The sequence below is a fragment of the Macaca mulatta genome, chromosome 1 (genome assembly GCF_049350105.2).
Source record: "Macaca mulatta isolate MMU2019108-1 chromosome 1, T2T-MMU8v2.0, whole genome shotgun sequence".
NCBI lineage: Eukaryota > Metazoa > Chordata > Mammalia > Primates > Cercopithecidae > Macaca > Macaca mulatta.
Genome location: NC_133406.1, coordinates 35,775,283 through 35,787,763, shown reverse-complemented (window position 1 = coordinate 35,787,763; position 12,481 = coordinate 35,775,283). Strand labels below are relative to the sequence as shown.

General features: G+C 37.1%; 1 protein-coding gene across 8 annotated transcripts in view; it reads right to left on the bottom strand.

Moving 5' to 3' along the window:
• RASAL2 (RAS protein activator like 2) overlaps positions 1–12,481 on the bottom strand; it is a 367,690-nt gene that overhangs the window by 119,273 nt on the left and 235,936 nt on the right. The gene's annotated exons all lie outside the window — the stretch shown is intronic.

The following is a 12,481-nucleotide window of genomic DNA, read 5'->3' as shown; positions in this document are numbered from 1 at the left end:
CACTGAGACAACTAGCTATGCGGCTGAAAAAAAAAATCTCATTTAACATAACCAAAAATAAATTCCAGACAAAGACACAAACTGAAGTTGAAAAAGGCCTTTCTAAGCATGACACAAAAGCCAGAAATTACAATGGAAAAGAGAGAAAGATTGAACAATAAAAAATTAAAAGCTTCAAATAGAAAAGACAGGCTGAACAAATTTGCAAGGCTATTTAACAGCATCTATCAAAATATGAAATGCAAATTATCTTTTGATTCTATTTCTAGAAACCAATCCTACAGAAATACCAGCACAAGCAAATGAACATGGATATATGTACAAAGATGCTTAATTCAAAGTTGGCAACTGCAAAAAAACAAAAGCACTCCAAGTATTCAAAAGGAGGGGAACAGATAAATCTATGGTGGAATAAGATGCAGCATTTAAGGATAACAAGTATAGATATCTTCAATATATGCCTTTATTTTTATTGTGAAATATGATACTCCACAGAGAATAGCATAAAACATAAATGTAGATTTTAATGAATTATAATACTGTCATAGCAAGAATTAGAACATTGTCTGCAACAAATAATTTCCCAAATACTCCATCCTGATCCCAATTCCCTTCACCCTATAGATAACCACTATACCTATTTCCAGAGTAAACATTCCTTGCTTTTATTTAGTTTTAGCACTGAAATGTGCATATCTCAACACATGATTTCTTTTTCCTTTTCTTGAATTTTATATAAATAGTATAATAAGACACATTTTTGATTTTGATTTACTAAATATTATATTTTAAAGATTTATTAATGTTGCTGTGTGTCACTGTAGTTTGTTCATTTTACTACATGATGATGTCACCTTTTTAAAATTCATTTTACTGATTTTTTTCCAGGTTATATCTATTTTGGGGCTATAATGGATGCTTGTTTATTCTTGTACATGCATCCTCATGTACATAAGCATGTATTTATATTGAGTTAGCATTACTTTCAATTTTATTAGATAATGCTAAAGTGTTCTCCAATGTAACTGTACAAATTTTCACTCCCACTAGCAATGTAGGAGTTCCCATTGCTCTATATGCTTGACAACTTTAGTATCATCAGATTTTAAATTTTAGCCAATCTGGAGATTGTGTGGGGGTATCTTGTGTGTGTGTGTGTGTCTGTGTGTGTGTTTGTCACCCAGGCTGGAGGAGTGCAGTGGCGCAATCTCGGCTCACTGCAGCCTCAGCCTCCTGGGATCAAGCGATTCTCTGCCTCAGCCTCCTGAGTAGCTGGGATTACAGGTGCCTGCCACCATCCTGGCTAATTTTTTTTGTATTTTTAGTAGAGATAGGGTTTCACCATCTTGGCCAGGCTGGTCTTGAACTCCTGACCTCGTGATCCACCTGCCTCGGCCCCCCAAAGTGTTGGGATTACAGGCATGAGCCACCGCGCCTGGCCCCTTTGTTGTGGTTTTAACTTGGGATTCCTTGGTAAGGCTGAGCACCTCTTTAAATGTATACAGCCATTTGGTTATATTCTTTTGTGAAGTGCCTATTAAGTCGCTGCCCATTTTTCTATTGGGTTTTGTCTTTCTTATCAATTTGTCGGGATGCTTGAAATATTCTGGTATAATTTCTTTGTTGGTTTATATAGCTTGACTTTTTGCATTTTCAGTAGTGTCTTTTGATGAACAGAAGTTATTAATATGAATAAACATTATCACCTTTTTCTTCTTTATAATTAGTGCTTTTTTCTATTTGATTTAATAATTACTTCTCTATCCTCAGGTCATGAAGATGCTATAATATATTCTAAAAGTGGTATTATTACTATTTGGTAGTTTACATGTAGGTCTATAATTTAGATGGAATTCATTTTTATGTAAATTGTTAAGAAATAATCCACTTCCACTTTATTTTTCCATATGGATCTCCAGATGAGCCAGGATCATTTATTGAAAAGACCTTAATTTCCCCACCACTCTGCAGTGTCAATTTTATCATAAGTAAAATGTACATATAGGCACAGGTCTGTTTCTGGACTCTTTACTCTGTTTCATTGGTCTATTTCTAACACTAATACCACTTTGTCTCAATTAATATAGTTTTACAAAAAGCCTTAATAGCTGACAGAGCAAGTGCTCCTAAATTATGTTTCTAAAAGAGTTTTTGGCTATCCTAATATATACAAATATATAGATAGCTAGAGAGAGAGAGAGAGAGAGAAAGACAGACAGACAGGGTCTTGCTCTGTCACCCAGGCTGGAGTGCAGGGGTATGATCACAGCTCACTGCAATCTAGAATTCCTGGCTCAAGTGATCCTCCCTGCTTCAGTCTCCCAAGTAGCTGGGACCACAGGCATGTGCCACTACGTCCAGCTAATTTTCAATTTTTTTGTAGAGATGGGGTCTCATCATGTTGCCCAGGCATCATAAGATTTTTAAAATTGGAATTGCATTGACTCTACAAAGGAATTTAGGGTGAAAGTTAACACCACAAAAACCAGTTTTCCAACTCCAGAAGCATGGTATATATCTACTTTCAATTATTCTTAAATTTCTCCTAATAAAGCTTTATAGTTTACTTTTTAGATTTAAAAAGTAATGGATTTTCTAAACAATCACATCACTTGTAAAGTTTCTAATTTTCCAGTCCTTACATATTTTCTTGCCTTACTGTATTGATTGAGACCTTTACTACAATGTGGAATAGCAAGGGTGATAACGGACATCCTAGCCTTGGTCCTCATCTAAAAGGGAAAGCTTTTCACCATTACACATATTTGTTGAGGGGTTTTTGTACATATCACTAATCAGAGTAAAGAAATTCTTTTCTATTGTTGTTTGGCTAAGAGTTCTTATGAATAGTTGTTAAATTTTATTAAATGTCGTTTTTGCTCAATTGAGATGATTGTAAGATTTTTCTCCTTTAGTTCATTAATGGTAAACTATTCTAACTTTCTAATATTAAATCTACTTTGCATTTGTGTTATAAAGCCAATTTTAGTCATAATGTATTATTCCATTTGCTAATATTTTGTTTAGGATTTCTGGAACTATATTAATGAGTAATACTCTCTGTAATTGTCCTTTCATGATGTATCATTGCTAGGTGGTATAAAAGTAGGTGATGTGTATAGTCTCTTTTACTGAAAAAATTTTGTAATCTGAAAATGTATCTTTTTTTTTTTGACAGGGCTTCATTTTTGTCACCCAAGCTGGAGTGCAGTGGCACAATCTTGGTTCACACTGTAGCCTTGACCTCCTAGGCTCCAGTGAACCACCCACCTCAGCCTCCTGAGTAGCTAGGACTACAGGCATAAGCCACCACACCCTTGTATAATTCTCTACCCTCAGGGCCTGGAATCTGTAATATGATGGGACAACCACGCCACTGATTAGGTTATATTTTATGGCCTAGGTGATGGTACAGTCACTATCATGATTACAGTTGTGTTACACTGGATTACATCATAGCCAAAAAATTAGTACTGAAGAGTTGGGCATTGCTATAAAGATACCTTAAAATACGGAAGAAGCTTTGGAATTGGGTTAACTGGTAGAAGCTGGAAGAGTGTGGAGGGTTCAGAAGAAGACAGGAAGATGAGGAAAGTTTGGAACTCTCTAGAGACTGGTTAAATGGTTGTGACCAAAATGCTGATAGTGATATAAACAGTGAAGTCCAGGCTGAAGAAGTCTCAGATGGAGATGAGGAACTTACTGGGTACTGGAGCTAAGGTCACTTTTGTTATACATTAGCAAAGAACCTGGGGGCCTTCTGCCCCTGCTCTAGGGATCTATGGAACTTTGAACTTGAGCATGATGATTTAGTGTATCTGGCAGAAGAAATTTCTAAGCATCAAAGTAATCAAGATGTGGCCTGGTTGCTTCTAACAACCTATGCTCATATGCATGAGCAAAGACATGACGTAAAACTGGAACTTATATTTAAAAGGGAAATGGAGAGTAAAAGCTTGAAACATTAGCAGCCTGGCCATGTGGTAGAAGAGAAAAGCTCATTTTCAGGGGAGGAATTCAAGCAGGTTGCAGAAATTTGCATAAGTAAAAAGGAGCAAAGTACTGATGGCCAAGACACTAGGGAAAAGGCCTTGAGGGCATTTCTAAGACCTTGGTGGCAGCCCCTCCCATCACAGGCTTGTAAGCCTAAGAGAACAAAATGGTTCTGTGGGTCAGGCCCAGGGCCTGCTGCCCCAGGCAGCCTCAGGACACTGCTCTCTGTGTCCCAGCTGTCTAACTCCAGCCATGGCTCAAAGGGACCCAGGTACAGCTCAGGCTGCTGCTTCAGATAGTACAAGCTGAAAGCCTTAAATACATGGTGTTAAGCCTGTGGGTACACAGAGTTCAAGAGCTGAGGGTTGGGAGCCGGTGCCTAGATCTCAGAGAATGTATGGAAAAGCCTGGATGTCCAGGCAGAAGCCTAATGCTGGGGCAGAGCTCTCATGGAGAACCTCTACTAGGGCAGTGCAGAGGACAAATGTGGGGTTGGAGCCACTACAGTGAATCCCCACTGGGGTGCTACCTAGTGGAGCTGTAAGAAGAACCATCCTACAGACTCTGGAATGGTAGAGCCAGCAACAACTTATACCCTGCACCTGGAAAAACTGCCAGCACTCAACAACAGCCCATGAGAACAGCACAGGAGCTGACCCCTGAAAGGCCATAGGAGTGGATTGCCCAAGGCCTTAGGAGTCCACCTCTCACATCAGTGTGTCCTGGATGTAGGAAATAGAGTCAAAGATTATTTTGGAGCCTTAAGATTAAATTCTTCTCCCATTTGCCCCAAGAATACTTGTTGACAGAGCCTGCAGTTTCACCATTTACCCCAAGATAACTTTGCCATGAAATATCTCATTTTTATTATTATTTTCATATTGCTCTAGTATATCAACTTTGAAAACAAAAGACATCATTCTATTTATAGCATTCTGTTTTTAGTACTGGTATTTCCATTTACAAAATATAGTAATTCTCGATTGCTAAAACTGTCAAATCCTAGAAAACGTAGCATTCCTATGTGTGATGTTAACGTCATTCTGCAACAGTTGTTGGCCAAAGATTCGTTTGATGAATTCAATTTTTCTGAAATAGACAATTCTGATGATTCAGATGATTCTGATGTTAGTTCTATTTAGAACTAACTCCAAGAACAGTTTTTATATTTTGTTTTCACATTGAAAATCAGTCAGATTTGCTTCAGCCTCAAAGAGTATGTTTATGCAAAATTAAATGAGTGCTGGCAGCGAGCTGCACTTCTTGTTTTCTAAATGGGAAAAGGGTTAATGGCTGCTCCGCTGGGTTTCAGACTTGTATGGGGCCTGTAGCCCCTTTCTTTTGGCCAATTTCTCCCTTTTGGAATGGGATTATTTACCCAATGCCTATACTTTCATCGTATCTTGGAAGTAACTAACTTGTGTTTGATTATACAGGCTCATAGGCAAAAGGGACTACTAGCCTTCTCTAAGACTCTGGGCTTTGGACTTTTGAGTTAATACTGGAACGAGTCAAGACTTCAAGGATTGTTGGGAAGGCATGACTGTATTTTGAAATGTGAGAAGAACATGAGATTTGGGAGGGGCCAAGGGTGGAATGATATGGTTCGGATCTGTGTCCCTGCCCAAATCTCATGTCAAATTATAATCTCCAATGCGGGAAGTGGAGCCTGGTGGGAGGTGACTGGGTCATGGGGACAGTTTTTCATGGTTTAACACCATGCCACCTTGGTCCTGTCATCAGGATAGTGAGTTCTCATAAGATCTGGTTGTTTAAAAGTGTGTAGCACCTCCCCAACCCAAGTCTTGCTCCTGCCTACATTTAAGAAGCCTGATCTCGTTTTGCCTTCTGTCATGAATAAAAGCTCCCTGAAACTTCCCCAGAAGCAGATGCTGCCATGCTTCCTGTACAGCCTGCAGAACTATGAGCCAATTAAACCTCTTTTCTTTATAAATTACCCAGTCTCAGGTAATTCTTTTTAGCCATGCAAGAATGAACTCATACATCCAATCAGAGTAAGAGTCTCTCACTGGCTTTGAAGAAGTAAGTGCCAAGTAGTGAGGGGGCCATGGAAATGGGACATAACAGTGGCCTCTAGAAGCTGGGAGTGACTCCTTGCCAACAGCAAGGCAAAAAACAGGGATCTCAGCCCTACCACTGCAAGAAACTGAATTCTGCTGACAACCTGAACAAGTTTGAAAGAGGACTCTGAGCTCCAGATGCGAACGTGGTCTGACTGATATGTTTGTTTTGGCCCTGAGCAGAGAACTAGCTGCATTCTGCCTAGACTTCTGATGTATAGAAACTGAAATAGGCTGGGAGTCGTGGCTCACACCTGTAATCCCAGCCCTTTGGGAGGCCAAGATGGGAGGACTGTTTGAGGCCAGGAGTTTAAGACCAGTTTGGGCAAGATAGCAAGACCCCATCTCTACAAAAAAAATTTTTTTTAATTAGCCAGGTGTAGTCTTGTGTACCTATAGTCCCAGCTACTCAGAAGGCTGAGAGGTGGGAGGATCACTTGAGTCAAGGGGTTTGAGGTTACAATGAGCTATGATCAGTTGGGCCACTGCACTCCACCCTGGTTGACAGAGAAAGACCCTGTCTCAAGAGAAAAAGAGAAAGAAAGAAAAAAAGAACAGTGTACAAATAACATACATACAGGTCAATATGTTTTCACAAATGGAATTCATGCTAGTAACCAGCATCTGAACCAGAAAACACCACCACTACAGAACATTACCACCAGCCAGAGGCCTCTCTTATATATCCTTGGCAGTCATTACCCCCATATGGATAATCACTATCCTGATTTCCATCACCCTAGATCAGTTTGAACTCTATATAAATGGAATCACTCAGTGAGTATTATTTTGAGACTTTTCATGCTCAACATACATTTGTAAGATTCATGCATTCTGTCACATGAAGTAGTGGTTTGTTCTTTTTCATTGCTGTATAGAATTCCATTTTATAAGCAAACCACAATTTATTCATTCTACTGCTGATGAGCATTTGGGTAGTTTCAAATTTTTAGCTGTTATAAATAGTGCTGTTATAAGCATTTTTGTACAGGTCTTCTGATGAACCTAGGTATACATTTCGATTGGGTACATAAACAGGAGTGTAATTGCTGGGTCACTAAGCATTGTTCAGCTTTAGGAGATACTGTCAAATAGCTGTTCAAAGTAATTGTACAAGTTTACACTCCCGTCAATATGGTATGAAAACTACTTTTGTTCCAGATACTTATCAACATTGGGTATTTTCTTTTTTCTCATTTCAGATATTTTGATGGGTATGTAATCCTATTTTGGTTTAAATTTGCATTTCCCTGATGACTAACAATAGCTGCACACCTTGTCATATACTAAATGGTAATCTGGATTGCCTCTTTTGTAAAATGAGCATTCCAGTCTTGCTTTTTTCTCACTGATGTGTAGGAGTCAGTTATATATTATGATCAAACGTTAAAATTTAAAACTTTATTTTTTCAGACTATCAGAGAAAATGTAACATAAGCAATATCTGAACTAAATCTGAAGAGCCTTAAGACAGTTTCTATTCTCCCGTAATACAGGTTTGATAGGGGGAAAGAGAAACAAAAATTCTACCTTTAAATGTTTAATCCAAGAACAAAGTAAAATGAAAATGGGTTTCATGACACTGACCCTGGGAGAAACCTACTGGGAAGCTGTCATAAATCACAGCACTTTACAGCAATAGTCACACTCTTCAAGCTCACTATTTCTTGATAATTAAGATTTTACTGTTAAATACATTTTGCAGTTTGTTCACAGTAAGATAGTTTCTGAGAAAAACAGGTAAATCATTGTTTGGATATTCCTTTTAAAAAAGAACAGATCAAAGCCTGGCTTCTGGTTTTAAACACTCTTCCATTAAAAAAAATCACATGAAACCAAAATAAAATAGTGTCACAAGTGTTGGACTAAACAGTTCTACTGAGGCACTGGGGACAAATAGCTATAATTCCACTAGACTTCTACCTTTTGTAGTACAATAAATTTCCTCTGCCTAGTACATTTTGATCTTGTATAAGCTAAAAAATATTTCCAAGGGAGACTAGTTTTCATTCCTTGTAATGATAGCAGTAACTCCTAGGGTTTCTTCTTTATACTACATTTTTGGTTAATAAAAATGGCCTATACCATTTCTCAGAGATGAGAAGAGAATGGTAAGGGCTTTAGTTGATTTTTAAAAGCTACTTTAAAAAATTATCTTTAAAAGTTGATCATTAATCATTTTCCAAGTGCTGTTTTTTAATAATAGGGGAAGGAAATAAATAAAACTAAACATACTAAAAGCATATTTCAAAATTTTAGCAATTATACCCAGGCAAGTAAATGATGCTACTCATATAATAGCGTATTTATTGTTTCAGGAAACTACAGTGACATTTCACTGGACTTCAGGTGGAGGAAAAATGTTTCAAGGAAAACGTCAGGATGTATATAGCGATTTCTTTTCCCTTCCTTCTTTCTTTCTTTTTTTTTTTTTTCTTCAAGGTTTTGCTCTGTCACCCAGGCTGGAGTACAGTGATGTGACCATAGCTCACTGCAGTCTTGATTCCTGGGCTCAAGCAATCCTCTCACCTCAGCCTTCTCAGTAGCTGGGACTAGAGGTGCATGCCACCCTGTCTGGCCGATTTTTAAATTTTCTGTAGAGAGGAAGTCTCGCTGTGTTGCCAGGCCTGGCCTCAAACAATCCTACTGATTCAGCCTCCCAAAGTGTTGAGATTACAGGTGTGAGCCACCAAACCTGGCTGATGTAGCAAATTATATGAAAGATAAAATATTTTAATTAATAAAAAAATCTCCTTAAATTTCAGCTGTACAAGAGAGATTCACAAATAAAGCAGACCAAATTCTGTGTGAAGAAATTCCTCTACCACATGTTGAAAGCATTTAAATAATCTATTTCCCCTTTGAGTGATTAGTTTCCCATACTTTGAGAAAATGCTGATAAGAAATATTCTATAACCATACTGGACACACTCTTAGAAATGAGCTCTTGGTACACAGAAGATGATTATCCTTCCCTGTTAATAGACTTATCACATTTTCCCTTGTCCTTTGACTGAATAAACTCAATTCTATGTACTCACACAAGCTAGATTTTTGGTGGCTCTTCTTGCACTCATTTTGACAAATCACTTCTCTTTTTTATTTCATTTTACTTATTTACTTGAAACTTCATATTCCAGGTATTCCTGGAAAGAAGAGCGATTGAAGTAGGGACTCAGACATCTTATCTTCTCCTATCTGACTCGAGAAGCACACACAACCCAATTGAAGTATTTCAGCAAAAAAGTTACAAACCAGAATCTTAAAAACGGAAAGAATACCCATTTTCCTAATCTTCATATAAACTAAAGGTAGTATTTATGAATAGTTACACAACAGTGCTGTTATAACATTTTTCAAAGGTACTCCGTAATCTCTGGAATTGGATTCAGGACATCAGTTAGCAACTTGTTTCACAGGCTAGCTATCCTAGGCAACACCTGATCCTGAACGACACCTGCTTTATTCCAGCAGCTCAAGTTGCTTACTTTCCAAGATCTGACATTAGAAAAAGGAAGCAGAACCAGCTATCTTCTCTTCTTCTAAGAACAGGTCTGCACAAACCTAAACTAATTTTCCAAGGTGCTTTTCAGCAACTCATTTACTCAAAAAATATTGCAAACCTGAGAATGACAGAAATGTGGAGTTCTATAGAGTCATATTATTAACAGGATCTCCTCAATGGTTCCCTCTTCATGTGCTTGAGCTAATAGTATTTCCAATTCAGCTTCATGACACGGTTTGAGTAGGGGCAAGGGGGTACCAGAGAGGACAAAGGCCTTCATCTGAATTTTAATCACTGACTTAGTAAGTCTCTCTTACTTGTCAAGTATGTACAAAGAAAGTATTCTGAGTGGCATTGCTTAAGGCTTCCAAACACAAGCTGAGATCATACCCACAATTAAATGTGGAATTTTGATAGATGGAATTCCTATCAGCACTTAAAAATAACCCCGGCTAAAAGAGAATTCATATCGCTGAGTCATGACTCATTTTCTTGAATCATTGTTCACTAGGAACAACAGGACAAAAATTTTTGCTTCTGATTCTGCATGTAAGAATCAGTTATTTTAAGAAAGTTTATGCAACTCAAATATAAGAATCCGGTGAACCTTATTTCACAATACAGCAGTCACCTCCTTCTCACTAAAACTGATATACAGGGAACTGAAAACAAGAATGACCATGAACAACCACTAGGGAGCGTGAAAGAACAGAAGAGAACAAAAAGAGTCTGTAACAAACACTTTTTCTCTTTAGAGACTGCAGAAGGTCAAGACTGGAGCAGAAGAGGAAACACAACCATGTTGTTTACATAAAAGGATTCTCAGAGTCTTGGGTGGATAACTGGGTAACTTTCATGAGTAAAAGAATTAACTTGACAGCTCAGAACAATTTATATGTCCAGCTTCAAGTCCCTGCCCCTGGTCCCTATCTTTTGCCTTCATTTTTCTTTGAAGATATTCCATTCTTGGGGATTTAACTGGGATACATAAGAATTATGTATTACATAGAATTATGCCCAAGAGGTAGAAAGAAATTGCAACAGCAAAGAGAGCAGTTTCTTTCAATGAGTCAAAAGTCTTGATCAACTATAGCCAAATCTTTTTCAGAAAATGTTGTCATTATATAGTAGAGCTCTTTACCTTCTTTGAAAATTTAATATACAAACAATATTTATATATAGATTGTTCATGGGAAAAATTTTAAAAGCAGTATCAAGGAGAAAATCATGAATAGTGAAAATAGGTCTGCCTTCAAGAAAACACTGGTCAAAAGAAAATTATTTCACATACATATGAGAGTTTCTTTTTCATGCCACTTATATTTCACTCTACTCACTCTATTCCCATTTAGAATTTGTCTTCATTTAAGGTGATGGGTATCCCAAGTATACTGATGTGATCTTTCCAAATTGTGTAAATGTATTAAATTATCAAATGAATCCCATAACTATCTACATGTATTATACACCAATAAAAACTTGTTTAAAAATAAAATTTGTCTTTAGCCACAAAGTGGGCACCTTTTTATTTTATTTTATTTTTAACACGGAAAGCATAAACCTGCATAATCTGACATTTGTTTTCAGAATTAAAAAAGAAGTGAATTTCCTTTGAGTATTTTTCTCTTTGTAGTGCATGGTAGTGAGTTTTATCATGATTAGCTTGGTTAATAAAATAGTTTCTTTTAACTTAGATCAGTAAAATACCAGCAATAGATTAATGACTTCTGATCATTTCTGGCATCAGAAAATATACTCAGGTCAAAGGCCCATTTTACTCTCTCATTCTATCATATAATATACACACACAACATAATATACACAGATATATCATGGCAGTCCTTTCACATATTAAAAGCAGGATAAAAGCAGAGAGAAGAATCTAAGCTTTGTGTAATACAACATGAATACTGTTAAGTTGGATACAGCATTATGTCCTTATTCTCACAGCCATGGGTCCTCTTAAAAACAGTGTGCTTAAATAATGGATTCTCCAGTAAGACAAACAGTCTCTTCTTTCCTACTGGGTGGAGAATTCACTTGGTAATTTGGTTTCCGATATAGCCGAGAGGAGTAAGGAAACTATTCCTTATAACTTACTGCCCATCCTACACAGACTTGTAAATCAGAACTGCACTTACGTAGACCCAGCCAAAAACTGGAATGAGCAGGTCAGGCTTTAATACAAAAGGACAACATCCCTTTACTGTGCTTATAGCGAAATCAAGCTAACTTGTTCCCAGGAGTTGTAAAGAGGCATGACAGATTCTGTTGACAGTGGCTATCTTTACTATTTAGCTCACTAGAATAGTGTGGCCTCTCATCCCCACAATGGTTTCCAGAAAAATGGAAAGGGCAGCAACCTTTTTTAGGGACTAAATGAAAATGTATGAAGACAGATGTTCCCTGTCTGTTGTGGCTCTCAAATCTCTTCACTTAAATTATCCTCTAACACATAATTCAAGAGGTGAAATAACGGAAGATCCTTATAAGCAGAGAGAAACAGAAATTGAAAGGAAGCAATGGGTCAAAATAGTTGGATGATTTAAAAATATTATCTCATATTTTTCTTTGAGTAAACATAAGAAAGGCAGTGAATATAATTTGCTTTCAGTAAAATAGACACATTACAAAAATAGATATTTGCATACAGAAAAAAGTTTACTAACATTTACACAGAAAACTGACAAGTCCTAAAGTCTTTTAAAAAATTAAAAGCAGCATAATTAAATAAAAGCAGCATACAAACTATAGTAATTTTCCTTCACTGAAAGCCATTTTTTCCTCTTGATAAATATTTTGTTATATGTTTTTGGTTTTGGTCAAGAGTATGTATCAACAGTGATTTGACGACATCTATTCTCAATACCTCCTCCCCATAAGATTTCAATCTAGGTTTATG